The 15,835-nt window shown below is 42.1% G+C and overlaps 1 long non-coding RNA gene across 1 annotated transcript; it reads left to right on the top strand.

Annotated features, from left to right (window-relative positions):
* Window positions 1–2,355: 2,355 nt before the first annotated feature.
* LOC118114231 lies at window positions 2,356–2,904 on the top strand. Its single transcript, XR_004697432.2, has 3 exons — window positions 2,356–2,536; window positions 2,741–2,801; window positions 2,892–2,904. It is a non-coding gene; the product is annotated as an uncharacterized LOC118114231 (long non-coding RNA).
* Window positions 2,905–15,835: the final 12,931 nt, after the last annotated feature.

Consider the following 15,835-nt stretch of genomic DNA (forward strand, 5'->3'; position numbering starts at 1 on the left):
ACATACATGAATGCACTGTTTTCATAAGAAACTGTGACATACCCTTAGAAAGAATTCAAGCAGCTGCCACTAGGTTCTGAAGGACAGATAGGAAAGGCGTTGTTTTGTCTAGAAAATGCGCATGCTTACGCACACAGAACATACAGCCGATAACGCAGGAACAAGGTTTCTCACTCCAATGAACAACAACACCATATCTGCAAAAATACTGAAGACCCACAAGGCTTCAGCTGAAGGCCTGTCTGTAAAACATGAAACCAAACACTGTCAGAATGTGAAGATTTTCCCAGCTACTGTCAGAGGAGGGGCGAACCTGGGAGCGGCTCCTCATCATTCGCGGATTCCAGTGCCAAGAGGCTGGGACCACGCCTGCGCACCAGCAAGGGAGAGCCAAGGTCTAAACCATGGTGACTCCCCCTCGTTATTGACCAATGAAGTTATACCTACTATTATAAGTACTGTACCCGCCGTCCGTTCGGGGCGACTCTTGACTACCGTGTCTCAAGCTCCCCCACGACTCTTGCTACTAGAAAGCCGAGGCTGTGTATTGAGTGCCCATAGCTATGTGCACATAGCTATGCTGTACCTTTTCATTGCTTCTGAATAAATACTTGTTGAACCAAACCGAGACCGGCTCTTCTCATATCTCGGGATAAAAGAACACGACAGATCCTAATGGTGTTTTGATGCGCACACTTCAGCTGAACCCACAAAGGCGCAGTAGTTACTCTGTACCAGCACCGAACAGTTTATGGCATATCGACGGAAATCACAAACTGATAAGGTATCTTAAAAACATGAATCATCTATAGCATTGCTCAAATTTACTAGATAAACATCCATTTCACTATAGATTTTATTGCTGTAAGATACTTACTCCCCAGTATATCCAGAGCAGTTACAAAAGATGGGCCAATCTACAGTTTTAAATAAACAATCAGCATCACTGCAAGTCAAACTTGGATTTATTCATGGTGGATGAAATAAGTAATTGTTCCATCAAAATTCTTGTATGCAAATCACAGTTTTACCAGGATTATATTACCAGCATCGAAACTAAGAGTAATGCTGTTCGGTTGGCTTTTTAGTGATCTATATCTACAAGTGTTTAGACAGACATAACACTGCATGAAAAGAAGAATTTGTGTCGGTGGAATTTCAGGTTAACGGCTGTTCACAGGAATCTATGGGGTATTGTCAAGAGGAAGATGAGAGACACCAGACCCAACAATGCAGACGAGCTGAAGGCCGCTATCAAAGCAACCTGGGCTTCCATAACACCTCAGCAGTGCCACAGGCTGATCGCCTCCAAGCCACGCCGCATTGATGCAGTAATTCATGCAAGAGGAGCTCCGACCAAGTATTGAGTGCATATATATTAACATACTTTTCAGTAGGCTTACATTTCTGTATTAAAAATCCTTTGTTTTATTGGTCTTATGTAATATTCAAATTTTCTGAGATACAGAATTTTGGGTTTTCATTAGCTGTAAGCCATAATCATCAAAATTAAAAGAAATAAACACTTGAAATATTTCACTCTGTGTGTAATGAATCTATATAATATGAGTTTCACTTTTTGAATTGAATTATCGAAATAAATGAACTTTTCCATGATATTCTAATTTATTGAGATGCACCTGTATGTAAGTAAGTGTGCTATAATGAATTACATTGTATACCATGAGCAAAGGTCAATGCTATGAAAAAAATTTGAAACAGTGCAATTTATTTCAACATTTGTCTGTCAAGCTCATCCAAGATAATATGTTGGAATGGAGAGAGTGGCACCACTGTACAGTTTTCTAAGAGAAGTCTTTCTGCTGACACCAAAACACTGTGCTTCACATAAAGCGTATCAGTTGTGTCAAAGTTCCAACCATTTGTCCTCCCAAAATACTGGCAAACTCAGCACCATATTCACATGTCCATGGCATACTAAGCAGTTGACTCTGCTGAAATTGCCTCATATTTTGAACTTCAATTGTCCTATCGTTGTTATTAAACTTTATCAGTATTCCATTAAAACACTCAACACTTTTATCCAAAGCGACTTACAATAAGTTCATTCAACTATGAGGGTACAAACACAGAACAGCAAGAATCATGTAAGTACATTAACTTAACACCAGAAAGAATAAACTGGTCCCCAGTCACATACTCATCCCATATAAATGTAATGTACAATTTATAAACTGTTATAACCGCTGCTTCAAAAGTGAAAAGGTAATTTGTGAAGTTTTCTCTGAAAACGTCACACTCAGCTACATACCACATCAGTCGTTAACGTCATCACGTTGGGGCTGGTCCAATCACAGCCTCGTGAATTAAGCGTCTGTCTCCTGCAGACAAGAAACTAGCGGCTCGTGTTTTGCGTGGTCCGATGAGTGACTCTGTTTTCGGTGTAAAAAACTTGCTGAAGTCGACACAACACTGTTTCCCTGGAGGAGAGGATGAGTGCGTTGGAAAGTAAAGCCGCGGGCCCAGTGTGGACGAGTCGAGGCGGAGAAGACGGGCGCACAATCCCAAAATTACGGTAAGAGCTAAGCTACAGAGAGAAGCCATTGCTAACTGCTAAATAACTCTTAGATCTGAGCGTGTTAACAACTGTGGGATTAGCGAGAAAGTTGTGCTTGAGCAGAACTAGTTTATGTTTAAATATGTACGAGCCTAAATTTAAGAGTTTGTTCTCGTTAAGTTTTTTCATAAACGTGACTTTTTGTCCGGTTGTATTTAATAGGAAACTGCCCGTCTCTTCACACCTCTGAGGCAAATGGCCGGCGCCACGAACCGGAGCGAGGGTAAGATTAAAGAAGAGACGCGCTGTGCTGTATAAAATTCATTGTATACGTTTACTTTATCTGATCTATTTCATCATTGTGTTTTCACAGCCTGAGCCCCCCCACACACACAACGAGGCAGTCACTGCACATTTGGCCGAGACTCTAGCTGCAAGTCCGGATTTGCAGTGTGGAAAATGACGCCATTGTCCGTAAGTAACTGTTTAGTAATTGTGTTTTTTTGCTGTGGATCTTCCAACGGTGATGTAGCGAGGCTATTTCCGTTTATTAATAATATACTCAAGTTACTCATGTTGTTTTCCAGCTGCCTGTACTATGACGTACTATGAGCCAGTATGCAGGAACTTCCCGTACATCCAACCGGACCTTGCAGCTCTTGCAGCAGCATTGAGAAGTTCAGGAGTCGACAGAGAAGAAAGAGGGTAAGATTAGATTCATTAGATCATTTTTCGGTTACATGTATAGGTGTATGTTGTCATTGAACTGTGCTAATTGTACTGATTGTGTTTACAGCTGATTGAAGTGGGACAGATGACCCATTATGACCCAGAGGCGGCAAAGAGACATTTCAAGCTTCACCTGATTAGTTTTTCACTGGCTAGTGTCGTGTTCTTTTTTCCTTAGGTAGAGATGGTAGAGTCGGTCTGGTTCAAAAAAGTATTTATTTAGAAGCAATGAACAGCTACTACATAGCTATGGGCACTCAACGTACAACCCCAAGCCGCCTAATACCGACGGGGAAGTCAAGAGTCGCCCCGAGCAGACGGTGGGTGCAATATTTATAATAATAGGTAGAACTTCAGCAGGAGGGGGAGTCACGTGGCTAGTGCACAGGCTGGTCCCAGCCTCAAGGCACTGGAATTCGCCAATGATGAGGAGCCGCTCCCAGTTTCGTCCCTCCTTTGACAGTAGCTGGGAAAATCTTCACATTCTGACAGTGTTTGGTTTGGTGTTTTAAAACAAGCCTTGAATCGGCTGACAGCTTGTGAGCTTTCAGTATGGCATGCGCATTTTCTAGACAAAACAACGTCTTTCCTATCTGTCCTTCAGACCCTAGTGGCCGCTGCTTGAATTCTTTCTAAGGGTATGTCACAGTTTTTTAAGAAAACAGTGCATTCATCTATGTGTGATTTTTTAAATAAAGCTAATGGAGTTTATGCTGTAATATAGTAAGTTAGGTATGAGAACAAGTTAAAGTACAGTGTATTGTCTGCCACAGATGTACAGTCTTCTCAAACAGGCATTATCAGACAGGTGCAAGACTGAACTGCGATGTGACGCACACACACACACAACAATCAACTTCAAGATTAAAACCAGCCAGCAACGGCTACTATCAGTCACTATGTGAAGGCCGCACATTTTCCCACATATTCAGCCCAAACTGCCCCTGCCCCCACCCCTGTCCAACATACTGCACTTGTTTAGAGTTCAGTTTCATTGCCATCTTCACAGACACATATTCAAAGAAAAACATAGATTTTAGTCTTAACAAATATTCAAAGGAAAACATAGATTTTAGTCTTAACAAATATTCAAAGGAAAACCTAGATTTTAGTCTTAACACTAGGCCAGTTGTGTTTTTACATTATTTGTGCTGTATGTAAATAAAGCTTTGACTCAACATATACCTGGTTAATGTTTTTTTCCCTCTACAATATGTTCAACATGTGACATCAAGCATCACATGAATGAATGTATAGTCTTCAGTAACTGCAGTGCTTTTGGTAAAGGCTTACTAATAATTAATAATATATATTAATATATAAATTATTAGTAATAATAACTATATTAATTATTATTAATATTGTGTGGGAGGGGTTTACCCACGTGTGTATTATAATGACCCAGGGTGACCAATAGCAACAGATCTACCAGCCAATCACAAGTGACTTTTCGTTTCAAAGGTCTGTGGTTTCATCCAATGGTGAAGTGAGATAAGTTCTCACAAGCGATTTCGCTGCGATTCATATGCTAATTAGATCACACCTTTACACCGGCCCCCACCACTGCGATACCGGGGGTATGTTTCTGCCCATTTGTGTCACAGAGCGAACGCGGAATTCGCATCCTGTAAACGGGCACTAACTGCCACGAATTAGGCGAGTTTGCAGGTGTTTGCAGTGGCGAAAAGTCGGCTTTTCGTGCAGTGTAGACTACTGCAACTCCCTCCTGCCTGGTCTGCCTGCTTGTGCTATCCGTCCTCTGCAGCTCATCCAGAATGCAGCAGCTTGACTGGTCTTCATCCAAACTACTGTAAGTTCACTCACACTACTCCTCTCCCTTCACTGGTTACCAGTAGCTGTCCACATCCGATTCAAAACACTAGTACTTGCATACCATGTTGTGAATGGATCGGGTCCAGTCTACATCCAGGACATGGTCAAACTTTACAACACAGCCCGTCCACTCCGCTCTGCATCTTCCAATCAGCTTGCTGCTCCCTCACTGCGAGGGACAGCTAGCCACTCAACAAAATCACGACTGTCTGTGACTAAAGACACATCTCTTCCGAAAAAAAAAAATCAAATACCAAATTTTTTGTTGTACTTATATGTCACTTACATATAGCACTTTGTAGTTTGGCTTTTTTGAAGCAAATTGTACTTACTTGATTCTTGTTGTTCTGGGTTTGTACCCTCATGGTTGAATGCACTTATTGTAAGTCGCTTTGGATGAAAGCGTCAGCTAAATGAAATGTAATGTAATGTAATGCCCTCAGATTTGTAAAATGTTTTGCTGTTTATCAAGTGTTTGTCATAAAGAAGATTTTAAAAACACAACTTTCCAAAATGTCTTTAAACTTTAAAAATTATAACTAATTATCGGAAATGGCTTTAATTCAATGGCCGCTGACCATTGACCCTAACCCATTGTTTTTTTTGCAACCTAAACTTTAATTACCATGCCATTATCCATTACAAAGCTGTGAAACTATACAGATGAAAGCTTGATGTCAGAGTTTTAAATGTGATGTGCTTTGCCTCTAACTCTGTTGTGTGTGCAGGGTCTGCTGTCGTGCTCGAATCAGTGAGAAGACAAAAACATTCTTCTGAACACAGCAGCTGTAATCCCAATGAAAAATCTGTCAGATTCATGATATCACCTCCTAGTGGACACATACATTTGGATGGTGTAATGATGAGTTTGAGAACAGTTTGAACAATGTGTTGTAGGGTTGTAATCAGTACTATCTGACATTATGTTTTATGTTATTAGATGATAGTGTCTCACGCAACCAGGTGACGATCTGAGCGCAACGCAGACATCAAGACTGAAGACCTTTTGTCGTTAGTTGTCCGCTTCATCACGTGGCTGTGTGGTGCTGTTTAGTTGAACTTTAGAGACATGATGTGATTAATATGATATAAAGAACACCACAACAACAACAAAGAACTACTCGCAACACTTATTTAGATCTGTATAATAGAAAAAATGCAAGTCACAAGTAGTAAAAGTTTCTTCCCAGGCACAGAGTGCTAATTAAGAGGTAAAAGAGGTAAAAGATTAACTTAAGCCTCTATAGTATTACTGTCAAATTAATTGTGATACCGTGGCTGTAGAATAACACAAACAAAGATGGCATATGAGAAGACTGGTTGCCTATTTCACAAAGGTGTTATCTTTTAGACCTGGAATTTCTCCAAATTACTATAAAGGTCAAGTTTCCCTTATATCCTCCTGTTTCTAGTGACAGAGAGGATGTTGCTTCAGGGCCTTAGAGAAGAGGCTACCTGTATCAGAGGTGATTATTCTGACAGTTATATCTCCTTCCTTCATTGAAGCTATAAGCTTTAACTCTGATTGTGCTGATAAAGGAATGCTCTATTCACATTTGGTGCTAAAAAAATGTCTAGGTTGTTGGCACATGCCATTTATAATACTATACTATAAGCAGAAAGCCTCACAATTTGGTTTTCATTGGAGTGGTCACATTATGTTCTGTTGCTGTCTGCAGATGATTTTTCTGAAACGCCTTGTGGAGGTGAGGGGGCTGGGAGAGCACCTTCACCTGCACCACAGAGGATCAATCAGCACAGGTGAGAGCTGTTAGCTGATTGGTCCTCATGCTTAAAAGGCAGCGTGTGAGCTGCCTTGGGAGAACACTCAGGAACTGAGACACACCAGACACTGGCAGACTCATGCAGGACTGAGCTGTAGAGCTAGTCACTTTACGTGTATTTATGTTTGTTGAAGTGTGTGTCTGGATTAATAAAAGATGTTAAGAACCGAATGGTTTGTCTCTGGCTGCTGTGGTGAGAGCCCCGTGGCATGGTCTACTGCCACACGCCTCTATAGTAATTACACACTTAAATTTTGCAGAGAAGAAACACAAAAGTAACAGTGTCGGGCATTATTACAGCCCACTTTATTTGTAAAGGAATTCCTCCTGCTGTGGAACCAGTTGTCTACAGTCAATGATTAAGCAGCTGATTAACTGTTATTTGTGATAATTGGAAACAATGCCAACTTGGTTTCTTGAAAAAAAAAAGCTTTACCCCAGAGTCCCAAAACCAGATTTGGAAAAAATGCTCTGCATTTTTGATAATCAGTACCAAGTGAAAGTGAGGCAGGCAGTTTTTGAAAGTGCAGCCTGTCAAGCTTAAAAAGTAGAAGAATAAATAAATGCCTATACAGTGTCTCTTGACAGTGCGGCCATCAAAAGGGGCCATGAAGTGAGTCACACTGTCAATGCTAATTTTCAGCTGAAGGGCACAGGGAATAATTGGATTCCTATCACGCAAGACTGAGACAATATCCCCTCTCTGTGATCAATATAATTAAAATCTGCTCCCTGCATGCTTTGGATGCAGGGCAAGACAGAGCTAAGAATAGATCCACGTCGTCCAGGGTCAGAGGGGTCAAACCACCAAAGCAAAGAATGAATGATAATAAAGCTGTAGCAGTGAGACTGATGGAAGAGATCACTATCATGGGCTCCCCACACTTCTAAGATGCAGAGGGGGGTTGCTCTGAGGTTTGTGGGACTCGTACTGGTCAAATTCAACACAGACACCAGGCGTGACTCAGCATTAACATTCATGATTCATGAATTCCATATTTTATTATCATAGTGACATATTTCTGTCAGGTTGTCCCTGCTGTGGTTTTCTGCTCTGCACTTAATAGAAATCACTTGATGGCCACTTCAGACATCTCTGTGGATTACTTTGACCTTCGTCTTTACCTCATGTCAGACCTCAGACTAACTGCTCACGTCCTCTGTAGATAATTCAAGTGATTTGTTGTTGCTCTTGCAAGACCTGTGTGATATTAAATGTAAGACCTACATTACATTTTGAGAATTAACAGTATATAGTGTGTAGAGTTTCTCAACTTTGAGGTCAAGACCCCACTTGAGGTCACCTGACATGCAGTTGGAGATGTTTAAAACTGATGGCATGTGGTTTATAAGGTTTGAGATATTTTCATGACTTAAAATAGAGTACAAAGGTTAGCCTTATTAAAACTTTTGTGACAACTTGACAACTTATTAATTGTGTGCATGAGAATGTTTTGAACTTGGTAATGGGGGTCATGGGGCAGAAAAGGTTATTAGCTCGTCTGTAAAGGGTGCAGAATGTGTACAAGAATTCACAATTAGCAGTGTGAGACACACAAGATTGAAAACACGCACACTGTATGTGGGACCACACAACACACACACTCAAAGTCACCCTCACACACCGACAGAGGAACAGACAGACACTCGCAGTGCCTGTCCACCCTACACACACACACACACAGGCTCATTAAGGTAGAACTGTGGAACAGTTGATCACAGGGAGTCCATGCAGATCTAGAGCATTATCGACCTAAAAATGGCACATTGTGGCTACACTCTGCGTTGACTATCGACACACTGTCTGCTGCTGGACAGACGTCTGCTGCCTGACCTTATTGGGTCAGCTATCTCCCTGGTCAGCCATCCATAATGAGTCATACAGGAAGTCACTGGGTCAGTTACTTGTTGTCCAAGCTGTTGTACATTATTGTTTAACCAAACTAAGACTATCCTCAAGTGTATTTTTTCAGTTATAATAGGCTTGATTAGCATGTTAACAACGATCTTTAAGTATTAAAGGGAAATATTTTGTGCAATATAATTATTTGTCCTTTTCCTTTTTACAATATACATGAATATATATGTGGAGGAGGCTCAGTGAGCACCTTCAGGTGAACCAGGGAGAGGGGATTGGATCAGCTGAGACTAGTTGGCCAATCAACTCACCCTGGATTCAAAAGGCAGCAGCGGAGCCTCCAGAGGAAGAGACACAGGAGATACACAAGGAGCGAAGCTCATAAAAGAGAGACAGACTGATTAATTGATGAGTCCCATGTATGTTGATCAGTTGGAGGACACACAAATATGGCATCTATTGCACATCTGTTCGTCCTGGGAGAGGGATCCTCACACGTAGATCTCTCTGAGGTTTCTACGTTTTTACCCCTGTTAATAGGGGTTTTGTTTTGGTAGTTTTTCCTTGTTTTTTTCATGTTGAGGGTTAAGGACAGAGGATGTTGCACTAGCCCTATGAGACTAATTGTGATTGTGAATATGGGCTACACAAATAAAATTAGATTGATTGCCATTCACATTTATACAGTGCATCTATTAGCAGCACTGTTTTGTTCTATGAGGGGCAATTTGGGGTTCAGCATCTTGCCCAAGGACACTTCGGCATGCAGACGGGGAAGAATGGGGATCGAACACCCGACCTTCTAGTTGAAGGAAAACCCTTCAGCCACAGCCCAATTAATCATTTCACAATTCCTCAGATCAGGTCTTTGTACACCACATGCAGGGTTTTTTCACGCAAGCTCCTGTTGAAGAAAATAGATGAACCAAATGTCCACAGTGGGGACTGTTTACATGTCAAAATTCACCTCCGAATTTTTGACTATCATGCCATTTTATTCACAGCGCCATTGATGTACAAAGCCTTCCAACTGAGCAGGCACCGGACTTTAAGCTTATCGGAATTCCTAAAATCAGGATGCAGTCTCAAATGTACCAGTAACAGGAGTAGTTTTTCTGTAGAACATATAGGTTTACTTTTAATAATTTCAGAGTCAGGAGTTCTAGTATGATAAACCTGAACTAAAGCAAACAGAGAAAGCTTGATACAGCTTCTATACCTGACAGTGTAGTTTTGAAGTAAATGATGTCCTGTGGGGTTAAAGGGAACAATTTTACAGCTCATACTGAAGGGGGCACTATTTGTTGAATGGGCTGTGAACAACTCAACCTATCAAAGTCACTTTTGTAGAATGTTCATTTTGCAGTATTTTTCTGTCAATAGCAGCTGCAAGGCTGATGACGCCATAAATAAACTTACATTTCAATGCACCTTGTAATGTGATTCATAATGACCCTGATTACAGACGCATGCCAAAATATGTTGGTCTGACAATAAAGTTGTTTATGCCACAAGATTTTGCCTATTCTTAAACAAAATCCACTCTTAGTTCACCTTGGCATCCGTATGCAGTACACACTGTATTTAATGATAAGGGTTAATTTATCAAATCAGACCTTGATCAGCAGCAGGGCCTGAAAAATGACATTTCTAACGTCAATGATTCTTTGTCTTATAGGTCCAGTGTCTGAGACTTAGGAGAAAGGGATCTATTGAAAGAAATTGCTATAAAACAATCCTTGTGATATTTTCCCTAGTGTGTAATCATCTAAATTGTGCAAATTGTTGTTTTCTTTATCCTAGAATGTCTGTCTCTGTACGGAGGCTGCTATGTTTTTACGCTATGTGTCGCCCAGACTTCGACAAACAGCTTTTGAGTTTTTATGACAACTGAACCATTAGGTTCTCCTTCATGCTTGGAAGGCAAGCATGAGGTGAAGGGTATTCAGCTGCCACACGAAACGTCACCACTAGTTGTCACTAAATTCTACACACTGAACCTTTAGATAATTACTCAATATTATTACATAACAAAAATTGTGTCACACCACAAATGAGCAGTGTAAGAAGAGTATTTAAACAGTGGCGGAGACAGACCCATTCCTTGCTGATACTCGTAGCATTTTACATGGATATTTATTTACTAATATTTCCAACCGCTGAGCCCAGCCAGACGATGGAGAAAACTTATTTCAGCCCCTTGTATTTGCGACCTCCTTATTTTACTCATTACCCACGGGTTGTCCGGTAGAACGGCTGCATTAAGCCTGCATGCAGGGCAAGGAGTCTAGACATCCAGAGCGAGCTCTGAATTTGACCACTGCTCCTTCATGTTAAAAGGGGACAGTTGAGGTGGTTTGGGTGGGTTTACCGTGCACGCCCAACCAGGAGGAGACTGATGATAGCAGAGGTGGGAAGTAACGAAGTACAAATACTTCGCTACTTTACTGTGATGGAAATTCATCTTGAGATTTGAAATAATGAAATTCTCAGACTGGAGTTGCCTTTGAGTCTTCATAATAGTAAGCTCTGCAGAGGTTACACAACAAGCACGGGTGCTCAAAATGGAACTGGCCGCAAGTTCACAAAAGCCAGAACTTATACAAAGAGGCGTTTCATAAAACATAATATGAAAAAAGACATGAGATCATCTGTGTCTTTCCGTCCGCTGTAGCAGTTGGAAGAAAAACATCACCAAATAAGGGCATGCACCCTGTTGATCAAGGTCATAGCAGTGAGACACCACCAAATAAGGGTTCCATCCTGTCAGGTAGACAGTATCACAGCAGTGAGACACCTGGTCAGGGGGATTTCCAATACCTTAGACACTGGTCAGTTGAATTTTCCACTACAGTACTTAAGTCGATTTTTCATCTGTACTTTCCTTGAGTATTTATTTCCCTGACGACTTTTTACTTTTACTCCCTACATTCTCAAAACTGGCTCGTTACTTGTTTCAACCTCCACGGATGAAGTCACGACATAAAAGACGTAACAACACAGAGAGGGAAAGTCAACTGCAGAGAAAAGGCGTCGAGTGAGTGTACAGTTTTTGATACAGAGAAAAATACCAGCAGTGACAGTGAACCAGGAAACATTGCCGATTACGAAGGAACAGATTCGGAGAAGCAAGACATTCCCCATCCATTGCATTAGCAGTAAAGGTTGGCGCACCGTGTGCTTTTACGCACGGCGCACCTCTCGCTCACTCGCGTGCCCCCTGCCTCGGGAGATGCGCAGGTCCGGCAGGGACGTTTTGTCGAGTTATCAAAATAGGCATCGTGTATCATTGAAGTTAAAAATTCATTTTGACTTTTGTACTGAGGTACATTTCAGAGCCTGTACTTTCCTACTTTTACTTGAGTAAAGGGGTATCATTATCTGTATCTGTACTTCTATTTAAGTTAACAATGTAAGTACTTTTGCCACCTCTGGTGAACTTGCTGGAGGGACTACATATCCCATCTGACCTAAGAATGCCTTGAGATGCCCCAGGAAGAACTGAAGAGCGTGACTAGGGAGAGGGACAAGCCCTGATAAGCAGAAGACAATTTATATTTATATTTCCAACCTCTCTTACTAGCTTTTAGTTTTTGTGATAAAAAACATAGTGGCAACAAACCATGTTGTCGTTGCCATTTCTTTAGCACTACAGGCAAGAAATCCAGGCCTCGGATGACTGAGCATTCCAAGGGCTGCAAAAATACAGACAAAAATTGATATATGATTGATTGTCTGAAGAGTTCTAAATTGTTCCCAGAGTCAAACTCTGAGTGTTGCTCTGAAAGTCCTTAATCAGCTCTGAGTAGAATAAAGCAAGCATGATTAATGTTAAAAGCTGACATAAAATATAATCTAACACGCTGAGTAGATGAAGGAAAACATAGTGTGACAAACCCAGCGGTTTTATGTCTGAATGTGTCTGTTTATTTACATGTGTATATATCATAGATTGTTTTTAAAGATGGATGACACATCTCAACTTCCTCCCACTGTCCAGAAATAAAGCTTAACTATCCCAGATAAGAACATACTGAACATCTTGCTTCCCTCCCAAAGTCTCTCTCTCTCTCTCATGGCGGAGTGTGCGTGGAGCTGAGAGCTGTGTGTGAGTGCGGAAGTTATAGTGAGTTTAATACAAACTTTACTGAGCTTGATCGTTTAGGTTTATTTGTTTGTCCTTAATTGTCTAGTTGTTGTTTTTCTGTTTAGATTAGTTTGCGGAGTGAGTGTGTGTGTGTGTGTGTGTGCGCGCTACCAGGCAGCATGCCTGTGGCAGCGGCAGCCGATTTTGAAAGGCTGACTTGCCGGCATGCCATCAAGGTGATCCCCCTTGGTGGCATGTAGTGTGGCAGAGGCCGCACTGGCTGTGGGGGAGGTGGTCGGGTGTGACTCGGTCAAGTCGGCCGCCCGGATGAATGGAGCTATCGTCATGTTCTTGGACAATACGGCGAAGGTGAGCGAGGTGGTGGAGAAAGGAGTGGTGATCCACGACACTTTTAACCCTGTTCTCCCACTCGTTAACCCAGCCACGAGGGTGATGATCTCCAACGCACCCCCTTTTATTAAGAACGAGACTCTGATGAAGGAACTGTCCCGATACGGTCAGATCGTGTCCCAGATCAAGATGGTGTCTCTTGGGAGTAAATCCCCCAAACTGAAACATGTGGTTAGTCACCGAAGGCAGGTGTTCATGGTCCTAAAAGACAACACCAGGGATCTGAACCTGTCCTTCTCTTTCAAAATAGAAGGGTACAACTATATGATTTTTGTGTCGTCAGAGACAATGAAGTGCTTTGAGTGCGGGGAGGAGGGGCACCTGGTGCGCTCCTGCCCAGGGAAGGGTGGAGCGCAGCGGCCGGCTGCGGCAGCTCCGGCTGCGGAAAAAAACGTAACCATAAATGAAGTGAGCGAAAAGAACGTTACTGAGGAGAATCAGTTAAAGAGCAGTGTTGAAATGATGTGTGAGGGGCTGGATGAAGACATGAGTGATGATGAACTGTTCACAATGACCCAGAAGAGGAAGAAGAAGGGCACAGCGAGGCCAAAGCCAGCAAAGCAAGCCGCGGGGGGAAGTGCAGCCAGGGGAGCGATCTCTCCTCTCAGGAAGACGCGCACGGTCTCTACCCCCCCTCTGACATAAAAACCTTCTTAGAAACCACTAAAGGCCAGAGGCTGCCCTCGGTGGAGGACCACTTCTCTGACCTCAAACTGTTTTTAAAGTCCTCCAAACAGGCAGCGACGAGCTTTTAACGGACCAGGAGATCTACAGACTCAGGAAACTCGTGCTGAGAGTTAAAGGCCAAATGTTAAACGACGATGACGAGTTCTAAAAAGCCCTTTTTACTCTTCTCTTTTACTGACTGTTTTTCTTTTACTTTTATCCATGTGTGATTTTAAAATCAGCACTTGAAATGTGAACGGAGCCAGAGCTGATTTTAAAAGAGCGGCTGTTTTTAAACTCATGGATATTAACAGAATAGATGTGATGTTTTTACAAGAAACCCACAGCACCGGAGACAATGAGAGTGACTGGAGGAGGGCTTTTAATGGGGAAGCTGTTTTAAGCCACAAGTCCAGCTGCAGTGGGGGGGTGGGGATTCTTTTTGCCATGAGTTTTTTACCACTTTCCTTTAATGTGGAAGAGATCATTCCAGGTGTTTTATTAAAGGTTCAAACTGAATATGAGAATGTCAAGCTGGTGTTTTTAAATGTCTATGCGCCCACTAATGGGGTGGACAGGATGGACTTTTTAAACATTTTGGATGATACTGTTAAAACCTGTAGTGGTGATGGTTTTATGTTTTTAGGAGGTGATTTTAACTGCACAGGAAATCCCACTTTAGACAGAAATCACTTAGAGCCACATCCCGCATCATGTCTCAGACTGAACCAACTGACTGAGGCACATGAGCTGTCTGATGTGTAGAGGGTTTTTAACAGCAATCACAGACAATACACCTGGAGCTATGCAAAAGACAATGTTTTATCCCTGGCTAGACTGGATCGACTCTATTGTTTTAAACACCATTCAAATATTTTTAAAAGGTGTTTTATTCAGCCTGTGGGTTTTACTGATCATTGTTTAGTCTCCTGCTCCGTTTTTATCAAAAATGTTTGTTTAAAGAGCGCCTATTGGCATTTTAACACAGCCCTTTTAAACGATAGGCTTTTAGAAATGCTTTTAAGTTGTTTTGATTTTCCCACAGAGAGAGCAGGTCTGCCTTCAGTAGCATTCAGCAGTGGTGGGATATTGGAAAGACACAAATTAAACAACTTTGCCAGCAGTTCACTCACAATGTCAGAGATTTAACCCGGACAATGAGGGATCTGGAGAGACAGGTAGAAGAATTGCAGTCTTTAGCAGCTTCTACAGGAAATCGAGGGCATTTAGACTCCCTCAAGTCCAAACAGTCGGCTATAGCCAACCTGCTGGGCGTCTCAGCACAGGGAGCTCTGGTCAGGTCACGGTTTATGAACATCTCACAGATGGATGCCCCCTCCCAGTTCTTCTTTGGGTTGGAGCAGAAAAATGGACAAAGGAAGACCATTCACTGTTTACGAACGGGTATTAGAGCTGCACGAGCCAGATTAGTGATTTACAATCAGGAAGTGATGCAGGAGGCCAGTGTGTATTCTGATCACAACACTAAGAGACAGCAGCATGCGTCTCCACAGCAAACTGTGTCTTCAACTCCCATTCAGCAGTCTGCTGATGTCCCACAAACTGCATTACCTTCACAAACAGATGTGTCATGTCTTGCTCAAGCAGTCCAAGATTCTATATCCCTGAACAGGCTCCCAATGCCAGAGCCGTCTGTATTCACTGGTGACCCCATTCAGTTCATTGAGTGGAAAGCTTCATTCATATCACTGACAGAAGGAACATCTCTTCAGCAGACAAGCTGCATTATTTGAGAAAGTACATCGGAGGTCCAGCTCGGAAAATACTTGATGGCATATTTTATAGAAATGATGATGAAGCCTATATGGATGCATGGAACCGTCTCAACCACAGGTACGGTCAGCCCTTTGTTATACAGAGAGCCTTCAGAGAAAGGTTGACAAACTGGCCAAGGATCCAGCCAAAAGATGCTGAGGGATTCAGGACAT

This window comes from Hippoglossus stenolepis, chromosome 8 (genome assembly GCF_022539355.2).
Source record: "Hippoglossus stenolepis isolate QCI-W04-F060 chromosome 8, HSTE1.2, whole genome shotgun sequence".
NCBI lineage: Eukaryota > Metazoa > Chordata > Actinopteri > Pleuronectiformes > Pleuronectidae > Hippoglossus > Hippoglossus stenolepis.